General features: G+C 44.8%; 24 non-coding genes across 24 annotated transcripts; all 24 read left to right on the plus strand.

Annotated features, from left to right (window-relative positions):
• The first annotated feature begins 103 nt into the window (after positions 1-103).
• LOC130395793 (5S ribosomal RNA) lies at positions 104-222 on the plus strand. Its single transcript, XR_008898807.1, has one exon. It is a non-coding gene; the product is annotated as a 5S ribosomal RNA (ribosomal RNA).
• A 519-nt stretch (positions 223-741) lies between these two features.
• LOC130395639 (5S ribosomal RNA) lies at positions 742-860 on the plus strand. The gene has a single exon (XR_008898673.1). It is a non-coding gene; the product is annotated as a 5S ribosomal RNA (ribosomal RNA).
• A 529-nt stretch (positions 861-1389) lies between these two features.
• LOC130401217 (5S ribosomal RNA) lies at positions 1390-1508 on the plus strand. Its single transcript, XR_008903682.1, has one exon. It is a non-coding gene; the product is annotated as a 5S ribosomal RNA (ribosomal RNA).
• A 519-nt stretch (positions 1509-2027) lies between these two features.
• Positions 2028-2146, plus strand: LOC130401219 (5S ribosomal RNA). Its single transcript, XR_008903684.1, has one exon. It is a non-coding gene; the product is annotated as a 5S ribosomal RNA (ribosomal RNA).
• A 518-nt stretch (positions 2147-2664) lies between these two features.
• On the plus strand, positions 2665-2783 carry LOC130401222 (5S ribosomal RNA). Its single transcript, XR_008903687.1, has one exon. It is a non-coding gene; the product is annotated as a 5S ribosomal RNA (ribosomal RNA).
• A 2173-nt stretch (positions 2784-4956) lies between these two features.
• LOC130397766 (5S ribosomal RNA) lies at positions 4957-5075 on the plus strand. Its single transcript, XR_008900350.1, has one exon. It is a non-coding gene; the product is annotated as a 5S ribosomal RNA (ribosomal RNA).
• A 519-nt stretch (positions 5076-5594) lies between these two features.
• On the plus strand, positions 5595-5713 carry LOC130397767 (5S ribosomal RNA). The gene has a single exon (XR_008900351.1). It is a non-coding gene; the product is annotated as a 5S ribosomal RNA (ribosomal RNA).
• A 520-nt stretch (positions 5714-6233) lies between these two features.
• On the plus strand, positions 6234-6353 carry LOC130400771 (5S ribosomal RNA). The gene has a single exon (XR_008903244.1). It is a non-coding gene; the product is annotated as a 5S ribosomal RNA (ribosomal RNA).
• A 529-nt stretch (positions 6354-6882) lies between these two features.
• On the plus strand, positions 6883-7001 carry LOC130400979 (5S ribosomal RNA). The gene has a single exon (XR_008903444.1). It is a non-coding gene; the product is annotated as a 5S ribosomal RNA (ribosomal RNA).
• A 519-nt stretch (positions 7002-7520) lies between these two features.
• Positions 7521-7639, plus strand: LOC130395506 (5S ribosomal RNA). Its single transcript, XR_008898556.1, has one exon. It is a non-coding gene; the product is annotated as a 5S ribosomal RNA (ribosomal RNA).
• A 530-nt stretch (positions 7640-8169) lies between these two features.
• On the plus strand, positions 8170-8289 carry LOC130394767 (5S ribosomal RNA). The gene has a single exon (XR_008897893.1). It is a non-coding gene; the product is annotated as a 5S ribosomal RNA (ribosomal RNA).
• Positions 8290-8808: 519 nt separating this feature from the next.
• LOC130394928 (5S ribosomal RNA) lies at positions 8809-8927 on the plus strand. Its single transcript, XR_008898039.1, has one exon. It is a non-coding gene; the product is annotated as a 5S ribosomal RNA (ribosomal RNA).
• A 528-nt stretch (positions 8928-9455) lies between these two features.
• LOC130400676 (5S ribosomal RNA) lies at positions 9456-9574 on the plus strand. Its single transcript, XR_008903153.1, has one exon. It is a non-coding gene; the product is annotated as a 5S ribosomal RNA (ribosomal RNA).
• A 519-nt stretch (positions 9575-10093) lies between these two features.
• LOC130399935 (5S ribosomal RNA) lies at positions 10094-10212 on the plus strand. The gene has a single exon (XR_008902427.1). It is a non-coding gene; the product is annotated as a 5S ribosomal RNA (ribosomal RNA).
• Positions 10213-10742: 530 nt separating this feature from the next.
• Positions 10743-10861, plus strand: LOC130401220 (5S ribosomal RNA). The gene has a single exon (XR_008903685.1). It is a non-coding gene; the product is annotated as a 5S ribosomal RNA (ribosomal RNA).
• Positions 10862-11380: 519 nt separating this feature from the next.
• LOC130399842 (5S ribosomal RNA) lies at positions 11381-11499 on the plus strand. The gene has a single exon (XR_008902339.1). It is a non-coding gene; the product is annotated as a 5S ribosomal RNA (ribosomal RNA).
• A 529-nt stretch (positions 11500-12028) lies between these two features.
• Positions 12029-12147, plus strand: LOC130400980 (5S ribosomal RNA). Its single transcript, XR_008903445.1, has one exon. It is a non-coding gene; the product is annotated as a 5S ribosomal RNA (ribosomal RNA).
• A 519-nt stretch (positions 12148-12666) lies between these two features.
• LOC130395419 (5S ribosomal RNA) lies at positions 12667-12785 on the plus strand. The gene has a single exon (XR_008898477.1). It is a non-coding gene; the product is annotated as a 5S ribosomal RNA (ribosomal RNA).
• Positions 12786-13314: 529 nt separating this feature from the next.
• Positions 13315-13433, plus strand: LOC130394196 (5S ribosomal RNA). Its single transcript, XR_008897378.1, has one exon. It is a non-coding gene; the product is annotated as a 5S ribosomal RNA (ribosomal RNA).
• A 519-nt stretch (positions 13434-13952) lies between these two features.
• Positions 13953-14072, plus strand: LOC130400821 (5S ribosomal RNA). The gene has a single exon (XR_008903294.1). It is a non-coding gene; the product is annotated as a 5S ribosomal RNA (ribosomal RNA).
• A 2998-nt stretch (positions 14073-17070) lies between these two features.
• LOC130394299 (5S ribosomal RNA) lies at positions 17071-17189 on the plus strand. The gene has a single exon (XR_008897471.1). It is a non-coding gene; the product is annotated as a 5S ribosomal RNA (ribosomal RNA).
• A 519-nt stretch (positions 17190-17708) lies between these two features.
• On the plus strand, positions 17709-17827 carry LOC130394790 (5S ribosomal RNA). The gene has a single exon (XR_008897914.1). It is a non-coding gene; the product is annotated as a 5S ribosomal RNA (ribosomal RNA).
• A 519-nt stretch (positions 17828-18346) lies between these two features.
• LOC130395648 (5S ribosomal RNA) lies at positions 18347-18465 on the plus strand. Its single transcript, XR_008898681.1, has one exon. It is a non-coding gene; the product is annotated as a 5S ribosomal RNA (ribosomal RNA).
• A 512-nt stretch (positions 18466-18977) lies between these two features.
• Positions 18978-19096, plus strand: LOC130394565 (5S ribosomal RNA). Its single transcript, XR_008897711.1, has one exon. It is a non-coding gene; the product is annotated as a 5S ribosomal RNA (ribosomal RNA).
• The last annotated feature ends 218 nt before the right edge of the window (positions 19097-19314 follow it).

The following is a 19314-nucleotide window of genomic DNA, read 5'->3' on the forward strand; positions in this document are numbered from 1 at the left end:
CTAACTAATGATTGTTTTTGTAAGAGTGTAACGTCGAGCCTCAGCAGCTTTATCACTCCTTATGTGCTACTGTATAAAACCTGGTTTTGCGCCTGCACTAATTGCTTACGGCCATACCACACTGAACACGCCCGATCTCGTCTGATTTCGGAAGCTAAGCAGGGTCGGGCATGGTTAGTACTTGGATGGGAGACCGCCTGGGAATACCAGGTGATGTAAGCATTTTCTTTTTCAACTCGAGCTCATTGACTCCGTGGCGTACCGTGACCTGATGTTTACTGCCAACCGCTTTGGAGGATTTAAGCAACATACAAAAACTGACAACGTCTCTCAAAACTGTTTTTGTGAAACATGAGGACAGTATAGTGATACTGCCAGCAGGGAGCACCAGAGAGCTGAACCGACAGTTGTACATTTCTTAAACTTTCACCAACACAAACACGCACGCTCACTTCAGATCATGGGAGGACGTCAAAAAATCACCACCCATTCTCTGACACTTTAACCGTTAACCTTGGTTCAAACATTTAACATCACACGCACACGCAGTGTATTTCAGATAATTAATGAATTCAGATGTCACAATGATCGTTTACATGGATAAGGAGTCCTACTGAATCAATTACTGCCGTTTATATCTAACTAATGATTGTTTTTGTAAAAGTGTAACGTCGAGCCTCAGCAGCTTTCTCACTCCTTATGTGCTACTGTATAAAACCTGGTTTTGCGCCTTCACTAATTGCCTACGGCCATACCACCCTGAACACGACTGATCTCGTCTGAACTCGGCAGCTAAGCAGGGTCGGGCCTGGTTAGTACTTGGATGGGAGACCGCCTGGGAATACCAGGTGGTGTAAGCTATTTCTTTTTCAACTCGAGCTCATTGACTCCGTGGCCTACCGTGGCGTACCGTGACCTGATGTTTACTGCCAACCGCTTTGGAGGATTTAAGCAACATACAAAAACTGACAACGTCTCTCAAAACTATTTTTGTGAAACATGAGGACAGTATAGTGATACTGCCAGCAGGGAGCACCAGAGAGCTGAACCGACAGTTGTACATTTCTTAAACTTTCACCAACACAAACACGCACGCTCACTTCAGATCATGGGAGGACGTCAAAAAATCACCACCCATTCTCTGACACTTTAACCGTTAACCTTGGTTCAAACATTTAACATCACACGCACACGCAGTGTATTTCAGATAATTAATGTATTCAGATGTCACAATGATGGTTTACATGGATAAGGAGTTCTACTGAATCAATTACTGCCGTTTATATCTAACTAATGATTGTTTTTGTAAGAGTGTAACGTCGAGCCTCAGCAGCTTTCTCACTCCTTATGTGCTACTGTATAAAACCTGGTTTTGCGCCTGCACTAATTGCTTACGGCCATACCACCCTGAACACGCCAGATCTCGTCTGATCTCGGAAGCTAAGCAGGGTCGGGCCTGGTTAGTACTTGGATGGGAGTCCGCCTGGGAATACCAGGTGCTGTAAGCTTTTTATTTTTCAACTCGAGCTCATTGACTCCGTGGCGTACCGTGACCTGATGTTTACTGCCAACCGCTTTGGAGGATTTAAGCAACATACAAAAACTGACAACGTCTCTCAAAACTATTTTTGTGAAACATGAGGACAGTATAGTGATACTGCCAGCAGGGAGCACCAGAGAGCTGAACCGACAGTTGTACATTTCTTAAACTTTCACCAACACAAACACGCACGCTCACTTCAGATCATGGGAGGACGTCAAAAAATCACCACCCATTCTCTGACACTTTAACCGTTAACCTTGGTTCAAACATTTAACATCACACGCACACGCAGTGTATTTCAGATAATTAATGAATTCAGATGTCACAATGATGGTTTACATGGATAAGGAGTCCTACTGAATCAATTACTGCCGTTTATATCTAACTAATGATTGTTTTTGTAAAAGTGTAACGTCGAGCCTCAGCAGCTTTCTCACTCCTTATGTGCTACTGTATAAAACCTGGTTTTGCGCCTGCACTAATTGCTTACGGCCATACCACCCTGAACACGCCAGATCTCGTCTGATCTCGGAAGCTAAGCAGGGTCGGGCCTGGTTAGTACTTGGATGGGAGTCCGCCTGGGAATACCAGGTGCTGTAAGCTTTTTATTTTTCAACTCGAGCTCATTGACTCCGTGGCGTACCGTGACCTGATGTTTACTGCCAACCGCTTTGGAGGATTTAAGCAACATACAAAAACTGACAACGTCTCTCAAAACTATTTTTGTGAAACATGAGGACAGTATAGTGATACTGCCAGCAGGGAGCACCAGAGAGCTGAACCGACAGTTGTACATTTCTTAAACTTTCACCAACACAAACACGCACGCTCACTTCAGATCATGGGAGGACGTCAAAAAATCACCACCCATTCTCTGACACTTTAACCGTTAACCTTGGTTCAAACTTTAACATCACACGCACACGCAGTGTATTTCAGATAATTAATGAATTCAGATGTCACAATGATCGTTTACATGGATAAGGAGTCCTACTGAATCAATTACTGCCGTTTATATCTAACTAATGATTGTTTTTGTAAGAGTGTAACGTCGAGCCTCAGCAGCTGTCTCACTCCTTATGTGCTACTGTATAAAACCTGGTTTTGCACCTGCACTAATTGCTTACGGCCATACCACCCTGAACACGCCCGATCTCGTCTGAACTCGGAAGCTAAGCAGGGTTGGGCCTGGTTAGTACTTGGATGGGAGAATGCCTGGGAATACCAGGTGCTGTAAGCTTTTTCTTTTTCAACTCGAGCTCATTGACTCCGTGGCCTACCGTGGCGTAGCGTGACCTGATGTTTACTGCCAACCGCTTTGGAGGATTTAAGCAACATACAAAAACTGACAACGTCTCTCAAAACTATTTTTGTGAAACATGAGGACAGTATAGTGATACTGCCAGCAGGGAGCACCAGAGAGCTGAACCGACAGTTGTACATTTCTTAAACTTTCACCAACACAAACACGCACGCTCACTTCAGAGGGGTGTTCCACGAACGGAGGTTTAACAAACACTGAGTTAACGCTGAACTCTAGGTTGATTGACCCTGTGCCGACCAACCCAGAGTTTTCGGTTCCACAGCAGCGGTTATGCATTAGTTCAATCAACTCGGGGTTGGTTAACACAGGGTTGTGCTCGTCCACGCCAAACTTAAAAAGACGTGATGTATGGATCATGGAAACCCTGATCGATATGGCGAAACGGGCCGCTTATTTCAATGAAATGGAACTCCAGGTTCTCCTGGAGAGCTATGACGAGGAGAAGGACATTATCACAAGAAAAGGGAACGCTAAAACCTCTGGAACCCGGAGAACCAAAGCCTGGCAGCGGATCGCTGACCGCGTAAATGCGTTAGTTACACGTCAAAAGCATGATCCTTAATATTTGAGCCATGAATATATAAATATCCCAGTTAAGCATTCTTAAAGATCCTACCACATAACCCCTTTCTTCTAAAACAATATGTACTCCGATTGCTTCCAAGCGGTCAGAGGATCATAAAAAAAGTATAAAAAACATACAAACTGGTAAGCTTTTCCCACCATCGTATTGGTATAAATTTAAATAAGCCATTTTTTTAAGCCAATCGTGAAAAGGCCGACAGTCGGCAGACTGGATCTGGCCCTCAAATTGTCTTGACCCCGGTGGAGGAGCTGTTAATAAACATAAATTCAGGGCGCCCTGGCATGGAGGGGGTACCTGGAGGTACCTACCACCTCAGAGAGTCATGGGCCATACCCCACACTGGTTGAATGTAGGTTTTTGTGTTTTCTTGTATTTTAGATTTTTTTTGCCTTCGAAGTAACACATGCAAACCGTGTGCTTGCCACAGCGCATACTATTCCAAATGTTTCTTTTTTGGTAACTGGGTAGAAAACCTAAAAGTGACAATTCATCAACTTCACAGATCAAGATGGATCAGTGCTTGTATGAAGCCGCCGGCTACGATCGAACATTCTCCAGTGGATGCAAGTCCGTTAGGACTATTTTATACTTTATGTTGTAAATGCCTCTCGGCATAGTACTCAGACAATATTGCTCTTTGTATGATAGGAGGCCGATACAAATCTTGGATGGGTCATCTGAAACGACTGTGATGTGCTCAGCATCTCCAGCATTATAGCCTAGATAAAACTACCATTTGAAAAAAACGGAGGGCTACGCAAATAGTCTGGAGTGAACTGAGGCCAGGTCCTCGATTGGTAGTGTTGGCTATGTAAGGCTATTTAAATATATTAAAGATTTGCGCGAGAATCTATATCTCTCCACTCCAGCAAAAAGTCATCCAATATGCCAAGATGTCGAGCCGTGGTCTTATCAATCGCTCCCGGTGGATTGCACGTATAATTTGCGCTCTGATATCAGCAGTTCTCTCATCAAAAGGGCATGCCATTGTGAACACATGAAATCTGCGGTGAACGCCGGTTGAAATACCCAAAACCGGGTTATGTTTCAAACTTAACCTGCGCAAAACCTGGTCCGACCAGGTTTGATTCAGAGCATATGTTGCTATAGCAACTAACATACCGTGATCCTTTTGGAACGGAAAACCTAGGGTTACAGCAAACCCTGGGTTAACTTACCCGGTTATGTGATAAAACCGGCTTTGTGGAACACCCCACAGATCATGGGAGGACGTCAAAAAATCACCACCCATTCTCTGACACTTTAACCGTTAACCTTGGTTCAAACATTTAACATCACACGCACACGCAGTGTATTTCAGATAATTAATGAATTCAGATGTCACAATGATCGTTTACATGGATAAGGAGTCCTACTGAATCAATTACTGCCGTTTATATCTAACTAATGATTGTTTTTGTAAGAGTGTAACGTCGAGCCTCAGCAGCTTTCTCACTCCTTATGTGCTACTGTATAAAACCTGGTTTTGCGCCTGCACTAATTGCTTACGGCCATACCACCCTGAACACGCCCGATCTCGTCTGATCTCGGAAGCTAAGCAGGGTCGGGCCTGGTTAGTACTTGGATGGGAGACCGCCTGGGAATACCAGGTGCTGTAAGCTTTTTCTTTTTCAACTCGAGCTCATTGACTCCGTGGCGTACCGTGACCTGATGTTTACTGCCAACCGCTTTGGAGGATTTAAGCAACATACAAAAACTGACAACGTCTCTCAAAACTATTTTTGTGAAACATGAGGACAGTATAGTGATACTGCCAGCAGGGAGCACCAGAGAGCTGAACCGACAGTTGTACATTTCTTAAACTTTCACCAACACAAACACGCACGCTCACTTCAGATCATGGGAGGACGTCAAAAAATCACCACCCATTCTCTGACACTTTAACCGTTAACCTTGGTTCAAACATTTAACATCACACGCACACGCAGTGTATTTCAGATAATTAATGAATTCAGATGTCACAATGATCGTTTACATGGATAAGGAGTCCTACTGAATCAATTACTGCCGTTTATATCTAACTAATGATTGTTTTTGTAAGAGTGTAACGTCGAGCCTCAGCAGCTTTCTCACTCCTTATGTGCTACTGTATAAAACCTGGTTTTGCGCCTGCACTAATTGCTTACGGCCATACCACCCTGAACACGCCCGATCTCGTCTGATCTCGGAAGCTAAGCAGGGTCGGGCCTGGTTAGTACTTGGATGGGAGACCGCCTGGGAATACCAGGTGCTGTAAGCTTTTTCTTTTTCAACTCGAGCTCATTGACTCCTGTGGCGTACCGTGACCTGATGTTTACTGCCAACCGCTTTGGAGGATTTAAGCAACATACAAAAACTGACAACGTCTCTCAAAACTATTTTTGTGAAACATGAGGACAGTATAGTGATACTGCCAGCAGGGAGCACCAGAGAGCTGAACCGACAGTTGTACATTTCTTAAACTTTCACCAACACAAACACGCACGCTCACTTCAGATCATGGGAGGACGTCAAAAAATCACCACCCATTCTCTGACACTTTAACCGTTAACCTTGGTTCAAACATTTAACATCACACGCACACGCAGTGTATTTCAGATAATTAATGAATTCAGATGTCACAATGATCGTTTACATGGATAAGGAGTCCTACTGAATCAATTACTGCCGTTTATATCTAACTAATGATTGTTTTTGTAAGAGTGTAACGTCGAGCCTCAGCAGCTTTCTCACTCCTTATGTGCTACTGTATAAAACCTGGTTTTGCGCCTGCACTAATTGCTTACGGCCATACCACCCTGAACACGCCCGATCTCGTCTGAATCTCGGAAGCTAAGCAGGGTCGGGCCTGGTTAGTACTTGGATGGGAGACCGCCTGGGAATACCAGGTGCTGTAAGCTTTTTCTTTTTCAACTCGAGCTCATTGACTCCGTGGCCTACCGTGGCGTAGCGTGACCTGATGTTTACTGCCAACCGCTTTGGAGGATTTAAGCAACATACAAAAACTGACAACGTCTCTCAAAACTATTTTTGTGAAACATGAGGACAGTATAGTGATACTGCCAGCAGGGAGCACCAGAGAGCTGAACCGACAGTTGTACATTTCTTAAACTTTCACCAACACAAACACGCACGCTCACTTCAGATCATGGGAGGACGTCAAAAAATCACCACCCATTCTCTGACACTTTAACCGTTAACCTTGGTTCAAACATTTAACATCACACGCACACGCAGTGTATTTCAGATAATTAATGAATTCAGATGTCACAATGATCGTTTACATGGATAAGGAGTCCTACTGAATCAATTACTGCCGTTTATATCTAACTAATGATTGTTTTTGTAAGAGTGTAACGTCGAGCCTCAGCAGCTTTATCACTCCTTATGTGCTACTGTATAAAACCTGGTTTTGCGCCTGCACTAATTGCTTACGGCCATACCACTCTGAACACGCCCGATCTCGTCTGATCTCGGAAGTTAAGCAGGGTCGGGCATGGTTAGTACTTGGATGGGAGACCGCCTGGGAATACCAGGTGCTGTAAGCATTTTCTTTTTCAACTCGAGCTCATTGACTCCGTGGCGTACCGTGACCTGATGTTTACTGCCAACCGCTTTGGAGGATTTAAGCAACATACAAAAACTGACAACGTCTCTCAAAACTGTTTTTGTGAAACATGAGGACAGTATAGTGATACTGCCAGCAGGGAGCACCAGAGAGCTGAACCGACAGTTGTACATTTCTTAAACTTTCACCAACACAAACACGCACGCTCACTTCAGATCATGGGAGGACGTCAAAAAATCACCACCCATTCTCTGACACTTTAACCGTTAACCTTGGTTCAAACATTTAACATCACACGCACACGCAGTGTATTTCAGATAATTAATGAATTCAGATGTCACAATGATCGTTTACATGGATAAGGAGTCCTACTGAATCAATTACTGCCGTTTATATCTAACTAATGATTGTTTTTGTAAAAGTGTAACGTCAAGCCTCAGCAGCTTGCTCACTCCTCATGTGCTACTGTATAAAACCTGGTTTTGCGCCTGCACTATTTGCTTACGGCCATACCACCCTGAACACGCCCGATTTTGTCTGATCTCGGAAGCTAAGCAGGGTCAGGCCTGATTAGTACTTGGATGGGAGTCCGCCTGGGAATACCAGGTGCTGTAAGCTTTTTCTTTTTCAACTTCGAGCTCATTGACTCCGTGGCCTACCGTGGCGTACCGTGACCTGATGTTTACTGCCAACCGCTTTGGAGGATTTAAGCAACATACAAAAACTGACAACGTCTCTCAAAACTATTTTTGTGAAACATGAGGACAGTATAGTGATACTGCCAGCAGGGAGCACCAGAGAGCTGAACCGACAGTTGTACATTTCTTAAACTTTCACCAACACAAACACGCACGCTCACTTCAGATCATGGGAGGACGTCAAAAAATCACCACCCATTCTCTGACACTTTAACCGTTAACCTTGGTTCAAACATTTAACATCACACGCACACGCAGTGTATTTCAGATAATTAATGAATTCAGATGTCACAATGATCGTTTACATGGATAAGGAGTCCTACTGAATCAATTACTGCCGTTTATATCTAACTAATGATTGTTTTTGTAAGAGTGTAACGTCGAGCCTCAGCAGCTTTCTCACTCCTTATGTGCTACTGTATAAAACCTGGTTTTGCGCCTACACTAATTGCTTACGGCCATGCCACCCTGAACACGCCCGATCTCGTCTGATCTCGGAAGCTAAGCAGGGTCGGGCCTGGTTAGTACTTGGATGGGAGACCGCCTGGGAATACCAGGTGCTTGTAAGCTTTTTATTTTTCAACTCGAGCTCATTGACTCCGTGGAGTACCGTGACCTGATGTTTACTGCCAACCGCTTTGGAGGATTTAAGCAACATACAAAAACTGACAACGTCTCTCAAAACTGTTTTTGTGAAACATGAGGACAGTATAGTGATACTGCCAGCAGGGAGCACCAGAGAGCTGAACCGACAGCTGTACATTTCTTAAACTTTCACCAACACAAACACGCACGCTCACTTCAGATCATGGGAGGACGTCAAAAAATCACCACCCATTCTCTGACACTTTAACCGTTAACCTTGGTTCAAACATTTAACATCACACGCACACGCAGTGTATTTCAGATAATTAATGAATTCAGATGTCACAATGGTCGTTTACATGGATAAGGAGTCCTACTGAATCAATTACTGCCGTTTATATCTAACTAATGATTGTTTTTGTAAAAGTGTAACGTCGAGCCTCAGCAGCTTTCTCACTCCTTATGTGCTACTGTATAAAACCTGGTTTTGCGCCTGCACTAATTGCTTACGGCCATACTACCCTGAACACGCCCGATCTCGTCTGTACACGGAAGCTAAGCAGGGCTGGGCCTGGTTAGTACTTGGATGGGAGACCGCCTGGGAATACCAGGTGCTGTAAGCTTTTTCTTTTTCAACTCGAGCTCATTGCCTCCGTGGCCTACCGTGGCGTACCGTGACCTGATGTTTACTGCCAACCGCTTTGGAGGATTTAAGCAACATACAAAAACTGACAACGTCTCTCAAAACTATTTTTGTGAAACATGAGGACAGTATAGTGATACTGCCAGCAGGGAGCACCAGAGAGCTGAACCGACATTGTACATTTCTTAAACTTTCACCAACACAAACACGCACGCTCACTTTAGATCATGGGAGGACGTCAAAAAATCACCACCCATTCTCTGACACTTTAACCGTTAACCTTGGTTCAAACATTTAACATCACACGCACACGCAGTGTATTTCAGATAATTAATGAATTCAGATGTCACAATGATGGTTTACATGGATAAGGAGTCCTACTGAATCAATTACTGCCGTTTATATCTAACTAATGATTGTTTTTGTAAGAGTGTAACGTCGAGCCTCAGCAGCTTTCTCACTCCTTATGTGCTACTGTATAAAACCTGGTTTTGCGCCTGCACTAATTGCTTACGGCCATACCACCCTGAACACACCAGATCTCGTCTGATCTCGGAAGCTAAGCAGGGTCGGGCCTGGTTAGTACTTGGATGGGAGTCCGCCTGGGAATACCAGGTGCTGTAAGCTTTTTCTTTTTCAACTCGAGCTCATTGACTCCGTGGCGTACCGTGACCTGATGTTTACTGCCAACCGCTTTGGAGGATTTAAGCAACATACAAAAACTGACAACGTCTCTCAAAACTATTTTTGTGAAACATGAGGACAGTATAGTGATACTGCCAGCAGGGAGCACCAGAGAGCTGAACCGACAGTTGTACATTTCTTAAACTTTCACCAACACAAACACGCACGCTCACTTCAGATCATGGGAGGACGTCAAAAAATCACCACCCATTCTCTGACACTTTAACCGTTAACCTTGGTTCAAACACTTAACATCACACGCACACGCAGTGTATTTCAGATAATTAATGTATTCAGATGTCACAATGATGGTTTACATGGATAAGGAGTTCTACTGAATCAATTACTGCCGTTTATATCTAACTAATGATTGTTTTTGTAAGAGTGTAACGTCGAGCCTCAGCAGCTTTCTCACTCCTTATGTGCTACTGTATAAAACCTGGTTTTGCGCCTGCACTAATTGCTTACGGCCATACCACCCTGAACACGCCCGATCTCGTCTGATCTCGGAAGCTAAGCAGGGTCGGGCCTGGTTAGTACTTGGATGGGAGTCCGCCTGGGAATACCAGGTGCTGTAAGCTTTTTCTTTTTCAACTCGAGCTCATTGACTCCGTGGCGTACCGTGGCGTACCGTGACCTGATGTTTACTGCCAACCGCTTTGGAGGATTTAAGCAACATACAAAAACTGACAACGTCTCTCAAAACTATTTTTGTGAAACATGAGGACAGTATAGTGATACTGCCAGCAGGGAGCACCAGAGAGCTGAACCGACAGTTGTACATTTCTTAAACTTTCACCAACACAAACACGCACGCTCACTTCAGATCATGGGAGGACGTCAAAAAATCACCACCCATTCTCTGACACTTTAACCGTTAACCTTGGTTCAAACATTTAACATCACACGCACACGCAGTGTATTTCAGATAATTAATGAATTCAGATGTCACAATGATCGGTTTACATGGATAAGGAGTCCTACTGAATCAATTACTGCCGTTTATATCTAACTAATGATTGTTTTTGTAAGAGTGTAACGTCGAGCCTCAGCAGCTTTCTCACTCCTTATGTGCTACTGTATAAAACCTGGTTTTGCGCCTGCACTAATTGCTTACGGCCATACCACCCTGAACACGCCAGATCTCGTCTGATCTCGGAAGCTAAGCAGGGTCGGGCCTGGTTAGTACTTGGATGGGAGTCCGCCTGGGAATACCAGGTGCTGTAAGCTTTTTATTTTTCAACTCGAGCTCATTGACTCCGTGGCGTACCGTGACCTGATGTTTACTGCCAACCGCTTTGGAGGATTTAAGCAACATACAAAAACTGACAACGTCTCTCAAAACTATTTTTGTGAAACATGAGGACAGTATAGTGATACTGCCAGCAGGGAGCACCAGAGAGCTGAACCGACAGTTGTACATTTCTTAAACTTTCACCAACACAAACACGCACGCTCACTTCAGATCATGGGAGGACGTCAAAAAATCACCACCCATTCTCTGACACTTTAACCGTTAACCTTGGTTCAAACTTTTAACATCACACGCACACGCAGTGTATTTCAGATAATTAATGAATTCAGATGTCACAATGATCGTTTACATGGATAAGGAGTCCTACTGAATCAATTACTGCCGTTTATATCTAACTAATGATTGTTTTTGTAAGAGTGTAACGTCGAGCCTCAGCAGCTGTCTCACTCCTTATGTGCTACTGTATAAAACCTGGTTTTGCACCTGCACTAATTGCTTACGCCCATACCACCCTGAACGCGCCCGATCTCGTCTGAACTCGGAAGCTAAGCAGGGTTGGGCCTGGTTAGTACTTGGATGGGAGACCGCCTGGGAATACCAGGTGCTGTAAGCTTTTTCTTTTTCAACTCGAGCTCATTGACTCCGTGGCCTACCGTGGCGTAGCGTGACCTGATGTTTACTGCCAACCGCTTTGGAGGATTTAAGCAACATACAAAAACTGACAACGTCTCTCAAAACTATTTTTGTGAAACATGAGGACAGTATAGTGATACTGCCAGCAGGGAGCACCAGAGAGCTGAACCGACAGTTGTACATTTCTTAAACTTTCACCAACACAAACACGCACGCTCACTTCAGATCATGGGAGGACGTCAAAAAATCACCACCCATTCTCTGACACTTTAACCGTTAACCTTGGTTCAAACATTTAACATCACACGCACACGCAGTGTATTTCAGATAATTAATGAATTCAGATGTCACAATGATCGTTTACATGGATAAGGAGTCCTACTGAATCAATTACTGCCGTTTATATCTAACTAATGATTGTTTTTGTAAGAGTGTAACGTCGAGCCTCAGCAGCTTTATCACTCCTTATGTGCTACTGTATAAAACCTGGTTTTGCGCCTGCACTAATTGCTTACGGCCATACCACTCTGAACACGCCCGATCTCGTCTGATCTCGGAAGTTAAGCAGGGTCGGGCATGGTTAGTACTTGGATGGGAGACCGCCTGGGAATACCAGGTGCTGTAAGCATTTTCTTTTTCAACTCGAGCTCATTGACTCCGTGGCGTACCGTGACCTGATGTTTACTGCCAACCGCTTTGGAGGATTTAAGCAACATACAAAAACTGACAACGTCTCTCAAAACTGTTTTTGTGAAACATGAGGACAGTATAGTGATACTGCCAGCAGGGAGCACCAGAGAGCTGAACCGACAGTTGTACATTTCTTAAACTTTCACCAACACAAACACGCACGCTCACTTCAGATCATGGGAGGACGTCAAAAAATCACCACCCATTCTCTGACACTTTAACCGTTAACCTTGGTTCAAACATTTAACATCACAAGCACACGCAGTGTATTTCAGATAATTAATGAATTCAGATGTCACAATGATCGTTTACATGGATAAGGAGTCCTACTGAATCAATTACTGCCGTTTATATCTAACTAATGATTGTTTTTGTAAAAGTGTAACGTCAAGCCTCAGCAGCTTGCTCACTCCTCATGTGCTACTGTATAAAACCTGGTTTTGCGCCTGCACTATTTGCTTACGGCCATACCACCCTGAACACGCCCGATTTTGTCTGATCTCGGAAGCTAAGCAGGGTCAGGCCTGGTTAGTACTTGGATGGGAGTCCGCCTGGGAATACCAGGTGCTGTAAGCTTTTTCTTTTTCAATTCGAGCTCATTGACTCCGTGGCCTACCGTGGCGTACCGTGACCTGATGTTTACTGCCAACCGCTTTGGAGGATTTAAGCAACATACAAAAACTGACAACGTCTCTCAAAACTATTTTTGTGAAACATGAGGACAGTATAGTGATACTGCCAGCAGGGAGCACCAGAGAGCTGAACCGACAGTTGTACATTTCTTAAACTTTCACCAACACAAACACGCACGCTCACTTCAGATCATGGGAGGACGTCAAAAAATCACCACCCATTCTCTGACACTTTAACCGTTAACCTTGGTTCAAACATTTAACATCACACGCACACGCAGTGTATTTCAGATAATTAATGAATTCAGATGTCACAATGATCGTTTACATGGATAAGGAGTCCTACTGAATCAATTACTGCCGTTTATATCTAACTAATGATTGTTTTTGTAAGAGTGTAACGTCGAGCCTCAGCAGCTTTCTCACTCCTTATGTGCTACTGTATAAAACCTGGTTTTGCGCCTACACTAATTGCTTTCGGCCATGCCACCCTGAACACGCCCGATCTCGTCTGATCTCGGAAGCTAAGCAGGGTCGGGCCTGGTTAGTACTTGGATGGGAGACCGCCTGGGAATACCAGGTGTTGTAAGCTTTTTATTTTTCAACTCGAGCTCATTGACTCCGTGGAGTACCGTGACCTGATGTTTACTGCCAACCGCTTTGGAGGATTTAAGCAACATACAAAAACTGACAACGTCTCTCAAAACTGTTTTTGTGAAACATGAGGACAGTATAGTGATACTGCCAGCAGGGAGCACCAGAGAGCTGAACCGACAGCTGTACATTTCTTAAACTTTCACCAACACAAACACGCACGCTCACTTCAGATCATGGGAGGACGTCAAAAAATCACCACCCATTCTCTGACACTTTAACCGTTAACCTTGGTTCAAACATTTAACATCACACGCACACGCAGTGTATTTCAGATAATTAATGAATTCAGATGTTACAATGATCGTTTACATGGATAAGGAGTCCTACTGAATCAATTACTGCCGTTTATATCTAACTAATGATTGTTTTTGTAAGAGTGTAACGTCGAGCCTCAGCAGCTTTCTCACTCCTTATGTGCTACTGTATAAAACCTGGTTTTGCGCCTGCACTAATTGCTTACGGCCATACCACCCTGAACACGCCCGATCTCGTCTGATCTCGGAAGCTAAGCAGGGTCGGGCCTGGTTAGTACTTGGGTGGGAGACCTCCTCAGAAGCCCAGGTTGCTGTAAGCTGTAAGTAGTGACGGGTGTCACCAAAAGAAAAAAAAACACGCCTATTGAGGAAGTGATACGCCCATTGAGGAAGTGTTTGGTGTGCTTGAGTGGTGAGAGGAGGACGGTGTTGGAGCGAGGATTCTTTTGGTGGTAAATCAAGTATTTATAGATATTTTTTTGGTTAGTTTTGCGTCTAGTCGTTTATTCCCCCGACAGCTTGCTGTTTGGGGGAGTATTAGTATACTTTAGTTCGGTTTTTTTTCGATGTCTCACGCGGTTTCGAAAACTCGAATGGAAGACGGCATGGAACGGAACACGGCTCCTGCTGCGGTGACGGATGGTGGTTGTGTGGCGAAGAGGACATCGGAGGACGTACTAGGCGGGAGACCGGTGACTGCGGAGAGAGCAACAAGAGAGAAGGAGGACAAGGTTGCGGATGGTGGCCCGAGCTACTGCAGGGAGTTGTCTGTGGCTGTGGAGCTTGTGGGAGAGGAGAAAATCCCGATGATGGAGATGCTAAGGGCGATGCAGAGTGTATGTGGATTGGTCTTGGGATGTCGCTACCTCTCATTGAACCAATATGAAGTAACGATGAATCACCCCAACGGGAAGAGGCGATTGTTGGATGGTTTTAGGATAAGGGGGACCAGCGTCGTCGCAAAAGACTTGACTGCAGATGAGATGGTGGTGTCCTTTATGAGTCTACCAGTGTACATTACGGATGAGGAGATTCTGAAGAAGCTTGCGGACTGGGGTGTGGAGGCAGTTTCGCCGATTGCAAGGAGGAAGTGGCCTGGGATGACCATATGTGAGGGTACACGGTTTGTTAAGGTGAAGTTTAACAAGGAAGTACGGTCCTTGCCTTGGTCCACACGTTTTGACACTGAAAAGGGTGCTGAATATTTCCGAGTCATCCATGACAGACAATTAAAGGTGTGTAGATTGTGCATCCAGCCTGGACATATAGTGAGGGACTGTCCTGACTTCCTCTGTCGGAAGTGCGGGAAGCAGGGACACTATGCAAGGGAGTGTGTGGCTGTGATTAAATGCAGAGAGTGTGGTAATAGAAAGGGAAATTGTGTGTGTAAGGAGGAGCAGGTGGGAGGGGGTGCCCTCTCAGTTGACCCAGACTCAAGGGCTGTATCGTTGGAGAGTGAGGAAAGTGGAGGGGAAGAGAGTGCGGAAGAGGAGATGGAGCACGGGGAGCTGTCTGACGGGGAGACAGTCTTGGACAGTCAGCTACAGGTTGTGCTGAAGGACCCGGGTGTGGGGGGCATGGGGTTGCCCGGGGGGCAAAGCTCTCAAGGAGAGCTTTCCTCTCTACCGGCATCTGGGCACCCTACACCAGCGGAGGGCGTAGCCAAGGTGCCGCGGGGGTCTGGACAGTTGGGGAACGAGGCGGGACATGGCACGGGGCTAGCCTAGAAGTGGATTTGGTTGTGTCAATGGCCCCGGCATCAGGGGGAGATGGGGGCACAGGGTTGGGGGGGGGGGCAGGAGCTCTCAAGCGGGGCTCCTCTCTTTACAGGCGCCCGGGTGGCCTACAGTAGAGGAAGATGCAGCCTGGGGGTCTTGTGCTGTGACTATTGAGGCTACAGCCGACGCGTCTCATTGGCGTGGTATGGCGCCTATAATTTCCCCCCCCACACTGGCTGATGGAAGGGAGAGGGAGAATAAGTCTGGGAATGAGGCGTTGGGTGTTTGTAGGGAGAGGGCGCCCAGGGTCAGACGCAGGAGAGGGGTTGATTCCGATGAGGAACAGAGGAACTTGAAAAAGAAAGGGGTACGTAAAAAAAAAGAAAAGATTTTAACAGTAATACCCACTCTGTGTCTTTTGATTTCAATGGTCACACTCACATCAATTAATATCAACGGTCTTAACAATATGGCGAAGTTTGATGAGGTGTTAATCAATTTTAAATCCGATATTTTAGTGCTGCAGGAAACAAACTGGACACAGGCTAAAATGCCAGAAATCAAGGAGAAATGGAGGGGACTGTTATTCGTCAATTGTGGGACGGCAAGATCGTGTGGTGTGGCAATACTTGTAAAGGAGGATGTGGTTGGGAATGTGAAGGAGGTTCTGAATGATGGGAAGGGGAGGATTTTCACAAGTATTTTGTTAGGAACAGCACTTTAGTCATGGTAACGGAATCAGGGACGTTAGGATTTAGTGTGTAGTGTGGGCATTGTTTTTCCTGCTTGTTAAGACCTGGCAGACCACTCCGACGCAAATGTTTGTTGTGTATGATTAGGGTTAACCTCTCTATATGATTGTTGCGTACATTTGTGATTATCAACTGTCTGTATGTCTTCTGTGTGTCATACTGTGTTTGGTTATGACCGTAAAAGATTGTAAATTACTGTAAATACGGAATTTTAATAAAAAAAATTAAAAAAAACACGCCGATCTCGTCTGATCTCGGAAGCTAAGCAGGGTCGGGCCTGGTTAGTACTTGGGTGGGAGACCGCCTGGGAATACCAGGTGCTGTAAGCTTTTTATTTTTCAACTCGAGCTCATTGACTCCGTGGCGTACCGTGACCTGATGTTTACTGCCAACCGCTTTGGAGGATTTAAGCAACATACAAAAACTGACAACGTCTCTCAAAACTATTTTTGTGAAACATGAGGACAGTATAGTGATACTGCCAGCAGGGAGCACCAGAGAGCTGAACCGACAGTTGTACATTTCTTAAACTTTCACCAACACAAACACGCACGCTCACTTCAGATCATGGGAGGACGTCAAAAAATCACCACCCATTCTCTGACACTTTAACCGTTAACCTTGGTTCAAACATTTAACATCACACGCACACGCAGTGTATTTCAGATAATTAATGAATTCAGATGTCACAATGATCGTTTACATGGATAAGGAGTCCTACTGAATCAATTACTGCCGTTTATATCTAACTAATGATTGTTTTTGTAAGAGTGTAACGTCGAGCCTCAGCAGCTTTCTCACTCCTTATGTGCTACTGTATAAAACCTGGTTTTGCGCCTGCACTAATTGATTACGGCCATACCACCCTGAACACGCCCGATCTCGTCTGATCTCGGAAGCTAAGCAGGGTCGGGCCTGGTTAGTACTTGGATGGGAGACCGTCTGGGAATACCAGGTGCTGCAAGCTTTTTCTTTTTCAACTCGAGCTCATTGACTCGGTGGCGTCCCGTGACCTGATGTTTACTGCCAACCACTTTGGAGGATTTAACTAACATACAAAAACTGACAACGTCTCTCAAAACTGTTTTTGTGAAACATGAGGACAGTATAGTGATACTGCCAGCAGGGAGCACCAGAGAGCTGAACCGACAGTTGTACATTTCTTAAACTTTCACCAACGCAAACACGCACGCTCACTTCAGATCATGGGAGGACATCAAAAAATCACCACCCATTCTCTGACACTTTAACCGTTAACCTTGGTTCAAACATTTAACATCACACGCACACGCAGTGTATTTCAGATAATTAATGAATTCAGATGTCACAATGATCGTTTACATGGATAAGGAGTCCTACTGAATCAATTACTGCCGTTTATATCTAACTAATGATTGTTTTTGTAAAAGTGTAACGTCGAGCCTCAGCAGCTTTCTCACTCCTTATGTGCTACTGTATAAAACCTGGTTTTGCGCCTGCACTAGTTGATTACGGCGATACCACCCTGAACACGCCCGATCTCGTCTGATCTCGGAAGCTAAGCAGGGTCGGGCCTGGTTAGTACTTGGATGGGAGACCGCCTGGGAATACCAGGTGCTGTAAGGATTTTCTTTTTCAACTCGAGCTCATTGACTCCGTGGCGTACCGTGACCTGATGTTTACTGCCAACCGCTTTGGAGGATTTAAGCAACATACAAAAACTGACAACGTCTCTCAAAACTGTTTTTGTGAAACATGAGGACAGTATAGTGATACTGCCAGCAGGGAGCACCAGAGAGCTGAACCGACAGTTGTACATTTCTTAAACTTTCACCAACACAAACACGCACGCTCACTTCAGATCATGGGAGGACGTCAAAAAATCACCACCCATTCTATAACACTTTAACCGTTAACCTTGGTTCAAACATTTAACATCACACGCACACGCAGTGTATTTCAGATAATTCATGAATTCAGATGTCACAATGATCGTTTACATGGATAAGGAGTCCTACTGAATCAATTACTACCGTTTATATCTAACTAATGATTGTTTTTGTAAAAGTGTAACGTCGAGCCTCAGCAGCTTTCTCACTCCTTATGTGCTACTGTATAAAACCTGGTTTTGCGCCTGCACTAATTGCTTACGGCCATACCATCCTGAACACGCCCGATCTCGTCTGATCTCGGAAGCTATCCAGGGTCGGGCCTGGTTAGTACTTGGATGGGAGACCGTCTGGGAATACCAGGTGCTGCAAGCTTTTTCTTTTTCAACTCGAGCTCATTGACTCGGTGGCGTCCCGTGACCTGATGTTTACTGCCAACCACTTTGGAGGATTTAACTAACATACAAAAACTGACAACGTCTCTCAAAACTGTTTTTGTGAAACATGAGGACAGTATAGTGATACTGCCAGCAGGGAGCACCAGAGAGCTGAACCGACAGTTGTACATGTCTTAAACTTTCACCAACACAAACATGCACGCTCACTTCAGATCATGGGAGGACGTCAAAAAATCACCACCCATTCTCTGACACTTTAACCGTTAACCTTGGTTCAAACATCACACGCACACGCAGTGTATTTCAGATAATTAATGAATTCAGATGTCACAATGATCGTTTACATGGATAAGGAGTCCTACTGAATCAATTACTGCCGTTTATATCTAACTAATGATTGTTTTTGTAAAAGTGTAACGTCGAGCCTCAGCAGCTTTCTCACTCCTTATGTGCTACTGTATAAAACCTGGTTTTGCGCCTGCACTAATTGCTTACGGCCATACCACCCTGAACACGCCCGATCTCGTCTGATCTCGGAAGCTAAGCAGGGTCGGGCCTGGTTAGTACTTGGATGGCAGACCGCCTGGGAATACCAGGTGTTGTAATCATTTTCTTTTTCAACTCGAGCTCATTGACTCCGTGGCGTACCGTGACCTGATGTTTACTGCCAACCGCTTTGGAGGATTTAAGCAACATACAAAAACTGACAACGTCTCTCAAAACTGTTTTTGTGAAACATGAGGACAGTATAGTGATACTGCCAGCAGGGAGCACCAGAGAGCTGAACCGACAGTTGTACATTTCTTAAACTTTCACCAACACAAAC

Source organism: Gadus chalcogrammus, chromosome 12 (assembly GCF_026213295.1).
Source record: "Gadus chalcogrammus isolate NIFS_2021 chromosome 12, NIFS_Gcha_1.0, whole genome shotgun sequence".
NCBI lineage: Eukaryota > Metazoa > Chordata > Actinopteri > Gadiformes > Gadidae > Gadus > Gadus chalcogrammus.